Raw genomic sequence first — 8,238 nt, forward strand, 5'->3', positions numbered from 1 at the left:
TATATATATAATGAAAGTCGATATATATATAATGAAACTTGATATATATATATAATGAAAGTTGATATATATATATATATCAACTTTCATTATATATATATCGACTTTCATTATATATATATATCAACTTTCATTATATATATATCTCGACTTTCATTATATATATATATATCGACTTTCATTATATATATATATCGACTTTCACTATATATATATCAACTTTCATTATATATATATCAAGTTTCATTATATATATATATCAAGTTTCATTATATATATATCAAGTTTCATTATATATATATCGACTTTCATTATATATATATATCAACTTTCATTATATATATATCAAATCTTTTTTTCCTACCGAGCCCCGGAAGGGACATGTCCGTATGGCGAAGCGACAACGAAGGACACTCACCCGGACGAGAATTTTATTGAGTTTTATTTTAAAATCGGCCTGAAACACACAGACATTCAAGCAGTGCGATGCGCTAAGAGTCTGCCATGCAGACCAGCGATCCTGATAATGGTAAGTTTTATTTCTCCAACATCCTGCTGTTATCCTACTATGAATACGCTAGCTACAACAGTCCCACATCAGTATTATGAACGTTCCGCCAGCTAACGCGGTCCGGACACCGGATCAGTGATTAGAGGTTGGCGTTCAACTATTGTTTGCCAGCCAGTTAGCCGCTGGTAAGCTAACAAGCTATGAAACAACTCCTTATAAAACCGGAGGAAAGCAGCAGCAATATTTCAGTCCAAGACCTGTATTCAGAACCTCCCACGCTGTTGCACAATGACCCATTAATCATATTACTGAACTATATGGTTATCATTGAAATTTCCCTTGAAGAACCAGTGAACTCTTTGCGAACACATTTTAATTTATGTGTTGATTATGTTTCGTATCAGTAATACAAGTCTAAAAAACTGATTGAAATGATCAAGTTAACACAATGAAGTAAAGAGTACTGGTAATCTGCAGCTATTTTCATAATTTCAAGGTGAAATTCTGATGTGTGATTTTCTAGCTTTGCAGATGTGGAAATCCAATGCACTGATTTCTTATACACAGATGCTTTTGGTGTTTTTTGTTGTAAAATAAAACAAGGCATTTATCACTGTTGGAAATTATTACAGGTATTATTTGTAACACTTTCTAACATTGTATGGACAAAGCAATAAATCAGTTAATGGATAAAATCATTTGTATTACAGATGCTATCAACAGCATGTCTTGTTCATTTTATTTAGTTGTCGGCCTTGGATGATGAGGTCCAGTTACCAGGAGCACTAGTCTGCAGCTTACTGGTTCCGTCCTGCAGCTCCTCCACGCTGTCCTCCTCTCTACAGACCAAATCAAGTAAGATCTGTTTAGACTATGCAGACATCAACATGATCAGTATGTTATCTTTTGACCCATCCTAAAATCACAAAATAGAACATTTACTTTAAGTTAACTGTGTTTATGAAAATAGAAAATAATTACTGACAACTAGTACTTTTTGGTGCTTTTATGCAGGAAAAGGGAACCAGGAAGCTGCTGTGGATCCTCTGCAGTATCTGGAGAGGTCAGAGGAACGGTTCTTGGAACAGATCGGAAGACACCAAGACGTGACCTCTGCCATGCTCCAGAACATCCAGAAGATGAATGAAAACCTTGGTTGCACTGATGGGACGCATGGTGTCGGTGCTGGAGCAACTGTCCCAGAATTAAACTGCATTGTTGACTATTGGCTTTTCTAGAAAATAAATCTTTTTTAGTACTTCACCTGTTTTGTATTTTACTCATGCACTTTGGATGAATGAACAGAAATTTGTGATGAGAGATGCAAATTTTGTCTATAATCTACAGAGACTTTATTCAGTGTTCAGTGCACACTTTTGTTACACACATTTTGACAGATAAGCAGTTGTGCTTTTCAAGCAGATTTTAGTCAGAAACATCAGTAGCATACGTTGTTGTTTTTTTACTGTTACACCAATCTAGGTAGATAAACTGCACTACTGCAGCAGACATATTATTGAAATGTGCTTCTATTATGTGTCTACATACACTGCTCACAAATAGTTATTCAACTTTTGGGTGAAATTGATGGAAAATATAAAAAGTGCATGCTGTAGTGATATATCATAAAAGTAGGGTATTTAACTAGAAACATGCAATAGTGATTTCCTCATCTCAAAAAAATTATTGAATCAAAAGCTAACAACAGTGGAGGGTATGTCACAATAAAAATGTCTCAGTTTGGACAGAACAGCAGCCTTCAGCTGAAATCCAGTACAATTGTGTCCCACCAGTGGCGTGATCATGGATGTGTCCAGGCAGCAGCTGACCTCTGCCTCGTAATTAGCCTTAAGACCAGCTATAAAGATAAACATAGATATTATCATTATCATCAACATATGGTGCATGTGTTTAACCTTTAAGCTATGTAGGGATGCAAATGTAGTCGAAGCTAAGTAGCTAAGCTAATGCTAACACGTTCAGTGTTCAGAATCAAAACATCTCTAAAAATTACCTGTTTTCTCAAACGTAGTCGCCATTCCCTGTGACAACCATGAAGACAGATAGATAATCACAGAAGAGCTCATCTGAAGAGCAAATGTCCAATAAGGTTCCTGTTTTTGTTTGCCATGTCCTTCCAGGGCTCAGTAGGAAAAAGTCTGAATATATGGAATGAAACTTTGAATAGATGGAATGAAAATCTGAACATTCTATATTCCGACTTTCATTATATATATATCAAGTTTCATTATATATATATCAACTTTCATTATATATATATCAATTTTCATTATATATATATCAAGTTTCATTATATATATATCGACTTTCATTATATATATATCAACTTTCATTATATATATATATCAACTTTCATTATATATATATCAAGTTTCATTATATATATATCGAGTTTCATTATATATATATCGAGTTTCATTATATATATATCGAGTTTCATTATATATATATCAAGTTTCATTATATATATATCGAGTTTCATTATATATATATCAAGTTTCATTATATATATAATTTCCTAAACGGCATGCCATATGTATATATATATATATATATATATATATATATATATATATATATATATATATATATACACATATATATACACACACACGTATATATACATATCTATATACATACATATACATATACATATATATACACTCAACAAAAATATAAATGCAACACTTTTGTTTTTGCTCCCATTTTTTATGAGATGAACTCAAAGATCTAAAACTTTTTCTGCATACACAATATCACCATTTCTTTCAAATATTGTTCACAAATCTGTCTAAATCTGTGATAGTTAGCACTTCTCCTTTGCTGAGATAATCCATCCCACCTCACAGGTGTGCCATATCAAGATGCTGATTAGACACCATGATTAATGCACAGGTGTGCCTAAGGCTACGTTCACACTGCAGGCTAAAGTGACCCAAATCCGATTTTTTTTGCCCCTATGCGACCTGTATCTGATCTTTTCATGACAGTCTGAACGACACAGATCCGATTTTTTCAAATGTGACCCAGGCCACTTGGATATGTGGTCCTAATTCCGATACGTATCGGATCTTTTGCCATCCGACTTCAGTCTTAACGACCAGGTCACATCTATCCAACCTATACGTCATTGGTACACGACAAACGTCACTATTCTGCGTTCAAGCAAAACAAGAACCATGGCAGACGATACTGTGGAGTCCAGTCAATAGAGGGAAAGCGAGGAGGAGAACGAACATGGTGCCGTCGCAGTGGAGGAGTTACACCCCTACACAGCGTGCTGTAGAACGGGGAAAAGATGAACGGAAGAGACACACTTGTTGCTGGCTTTCATTCAATATTGTAATGGCAAGCCGCGGCAACAAGCTCCCCCTACCGGCAAAAACAGGAAGTGCAGACGACCGCAAAATCTAGACATGACCAAACGATCACTGAAATAACATCTACTGACAAATGATAACCAAAAATAATCATTTTTAACATTTAACACATTGTAAATACAATTTTAACTGTTTTTAAATTGTACATTAACTCTTTCCTACAAAATGACATACTTAACTTAAAATTGCTTCCGCTTCAAACATGTTTTTAATATTTTTAAACTACATTATAATCATTTTACATCTATTACAGAGGCGCTTTACTGAGCAGGCCCTGCGCATGTTCCGCCGACTGCTGTCCATGGAGCAGGACCGTCTCTGGACAGACGTTGCTGCCACTGCCCCACAAAACGCTATAGCCAAAATCCTGGTTCTCTTCCGTCTTGACCTTCTCCTTAAAACGATGAAGTTATAAATATGCTGGCTCTGGCTGGACAACAACTTTAAAATGGCCAGACATGCTCTACTGTTAGCGTCCATGTTTACTTCCATAAACACTGTGTCACAGCTCCCTTCTCCTCTGCCTTGCCTGTCTCCCATCCGCTCCTCTGCCCTGTCTGTCTCCCATCCACTCCTCTGCCCTGTATCTTCCCCTACAGCTCGGTGCCTGAGTGGAGTCTAGCTTCTCAGCTGACTCCACTCAGGCAATCAACCACCTCCACGGCTCCCGGACAGCTGACGATCATCGCACTAATGACTCACCTCTACAATAAGTACCGGCTCAGCCTTCCACTCCCTGCCAGAGTATTGAACAAGAACCACACAGTTCAGTTCACTCTCTCGCCTCTCACAATATCTGTTTTGAGGTCCTACCTGGTTTTCTTACGTTGTTTTTCCCTGCCTCCTCACAGTTCAGCTGTCCGGGATCCCTGCCATTCTCCTTCCCCTCCGGCTCTCCCCAGACCAGTCATCACCGGTTTCCCCTGCCTGGACCCCCCACTCCTGCCTGGACCCCCACTCCTACTTGGACCCCTTCTGTCCCTGCCTGGAACCCCCCGCTCCTGCACCCTGGTTTTCCCCCACCAAGCCACCATTTCACCCCCCAGCAATAAAACACTTCATTCCAACCAGCCTTGGTGGTGTGGCTCTCTGCTCGGGTCCAGTCCTCCTCAGTTCGTGACACACTGAACACGCTCTCTGCGTGTGTCGTTGTTGTGTTCTCTTCTGCGCATGCGGGACACTTTTGGGTCGTGTGAGGTTCACACAGGAGATCACATACAAGTCGCATTTAATTGGAAATGTGAACGAACTCGCAAAAAAATGGGATTTCACAAAAAAATCAGAATTGAGCATTAAGCCCTGCAGTGTGAACGTAGCCTTAGACTGCCCACAATAAAAGGCCACTCTGAAATGTGCAGTTTTATCACACAGCACAATGCCACAGATGTGGCATTGAGGGAGCGTGCAGTTGGCATGCTGACAGCAGGAATGTCAACCAGAGCTGTTGCTCGTGCATTGAATGTTCATTTCTCTACCATAAGCCGTCTCCAAAGGCGTTTCAGAGAATTTGGCAGTACATCCAACCAGCCTCAAAACCGCAGACCATGTGTAACCACACCAGCCCAGGACCTCCACATCCAGCATGTTCACCTCCAAGATCGTCTGAGACCAGCCACTCGGACAGCTGCTGAAACAATCGGTTTGCATAACCAAAGAATTTTTGCACAAAAAGGATTGGTTTGAAGGTTTGAATACCCCTAATGCCTAATAGCCTGTATACCTGCCAGAGTGTACCTGACAAAAAATTTGTGCCCTGATCTGTCAAAATTTCAGATGGAAGACCAATTCTGGGGTAAAGCTGCAATAAGGCATATGCAATTTGCTTAGCAGTGATGTCTGTAAGGGGAAATGCCTCAGGACATCTAGTGCTTTAATCACAAATTACAAGTATGTACTGATGTTCTGCCTGTGTTCGCTCTAATGGGCCCACAATGTCCATAGCTATCCGACTAAATGGAACATCAATGACGTGAAGTGGTTGCAATGGGAATTTGGGAACCCCTGTTAACTGACAAACTGAGCAGGACTGTCAATACTTCTGTACCTGGGTGCTCAAAACTGGGCAGTAAAATCTGCTTGCTATCCTATCCAAGGTCTTCTTAGCTCCTAGGTGACCCTCCCAAGGAATACTACCGGTCTTTGCAAATGTTCTGTTACACGGTTTCATGATCTTTAGAGACGTTTACATGTCGGGATGAAAAATTCAATTAAACAAACTGAAAGTTCTACCTTATAGGCAGGTGTCATTAATACAAATTTGTTCTCCGGTGAACTTGTATCAAGACGGAAGTCAAAAGAGTTGAGATAGTTGGCATAGTTGTCAGCTAGAAGTGTACTGGTCTATAATCTCTATAAAGCTACATTTCGAAAAACATTTCACAGAACGCTGGAAATTCCCCTAAAAGTATTTTTTCTCACGAGAGTGGTGTCTGTGATGCGTCTCAGTCATGAGAGCGATGACTGGTTAAGATTAGGGTCAAACATGAGCATAAGCCAATGAGAGGCAAAGTAGAAGACTTGACTCAGTTCTCCTGGCCTTAAATTATCAACGCGAGATCTTGCAAACTAACGCAACTGTAATGTTTGACCATAGATATATGTACGTAGATGCCCAATTGACTACGGCCGCCCACTCGAGCGGCGTGCCTGCAGCGCTGCCATCTTGGATTGGTGCCACTCGCTCCTACAATGCATTACTTCCATAGAGGAATGATGTGCTTATACAATTAAAGTTGTCATAAATCGCTCAGTTCTCAAGCAATTTTGATGGGGTTTGCTTGTAACAAATGCCAGACATGATAGATAGATAGATAGACAGATAGACAGATAGATAGATAGATAGATAGATAGATAGATAGATAGATAGATAGAAAAAAACAAAAAAAAAACAAACAGATAACGTTCAGATGTGCCTTTACATTTACAGCTTTACATTGCATTGGAGTACAATTATTATTTTTGTATTATTGTACTACTACTGTATTACTGTTATTGCTATTCATATAATTATCATTATATTCCTATAATATTGTATGATTATGTTTATTATTTTTATATTACAGTTATTATGATTATTATTATTACTACTACTATTATGTTACTCTTACTATTATTACTGCTACTACTATTATATTATCATTATTATTATTATTATTACTACTACTACTATTCTGTCCCCTACGTGCGCGTCTTCACGGAGTGACAGATAGCTAAACACTTTGTTGCTGGAAAGGTGAAAGATGACTTAGACGTATAGTAAGTTGAAGTTTGTTTACTGAGGATCTTTGTCACCGTAACAATGCCAGGAACAATCTTTCTTGTGAAACTAAAAATAGACACAAAAATATCCATCAAAAGCTGCTAAAAATAAGTCACCATGTTACATGCAAGAAAAAGATGAATTTTAGCATTAGTATATAAATTCAACCAAATATGAAATAAACCGTCACAATATCCGAAAAATATGAGTTACACAAATATAATATGTAAAATGAACTTACAAACAAAGCTTCTTCAAGGCTCAGCAGCGGTGGATGCAATGGATTGCAAAACACAGGCACATGCTGCACTGAAACAAACAAAATCGCTGCTCTGATCTAAGAGCCTAATCACATGGCCATGATAACCAATAGAAAACAAGCACCTTGCAAAAGGCAGGTGGCACTGTAGCAACATCATACTACTACTATTGCTATTATATCAATTATTATTATTATTACTGCTATTATTACTATTATTTTTTATCGTTATTATTATTACTGTTATTATTACTACTACTATTACTATTATATCACGTGTAAAAATCACGTTCTTTGGGAAAGCTTAAACATGTGAGAAAAGTAGCCAGAATTGTCTACGACAAAAATAATTCCATCATAAATCAGGGCTATTATTAGATCCATAGATATATACAAACGCTAGATGGCTCATGAGCGCTGTCAGCCTATGGGGAGCAACGTCGCCACATGGCGGCCATCTTGGGACAGGGCTGCTCGATCACTCATAACATTAAAGTCAATGGAGCATGGATTTTAAAATCACTGTAGATTGCTCAATTTTCAACCGATTTTACAACAGCTTGGTTTGTTATAAACGTCAGAGATGTACTTGTTTTACTGCTTACATAAGAATAATTAAAACCATTGAATTCATATAATAATGAACACAGATATCAGCTTTTTTCAGCATAAATAGATGTAAATGTAATTTTAATATTTAGCATTGCACTTTTTTATTACTATCAGCTTTCTAATGCACAGATAAAAACAAAGCTCAACCAAAATCAATGCACAACAAAAAGAGATGTCTTTTCTTTTCATGAACCTG

At 37.8% G+C, this 8,238-nt stretch overlaps 1 long non-coding RNA gene across 1 annotated transcript; it reads left to right on the plus strand.

The window, feature by feature from the left end:
* Positions 1 to 245: 245 nt before the first annotated feature.
* Positions 246 to 1,829, plus strand: LOC127532320 (uncharacterized). The gene is made up of 3 exons (XR_007939706.1): positions 246 to 529; positions 1,258 to 1,366; positions 1,526 to 1,829. It is a non-coding gene; the product is annotated as an uncharacterized LOC127532320 (long non-coding RNA).
* Positions 1,830 to 8,238: the final 6,409 nt, after the last annotated feature.

Source organism: Acanthochromis polyacanthus, chromosome 23 (genome assembly GCF_021347895.1).
Source record: "Acanthochromis polyacanthus isolate Apoly-LR-REF ecotype Palm Island chromosome 23, KAUST_Apoly_ChrSc, whole genome shotgun sequence".
NCBI classification, from domain to species: Eukaryota; Metazoa; Chordata; class Actinopteri; family Pomacentridae; genus Acanthochromis; species Acanthochromis polyacanthus.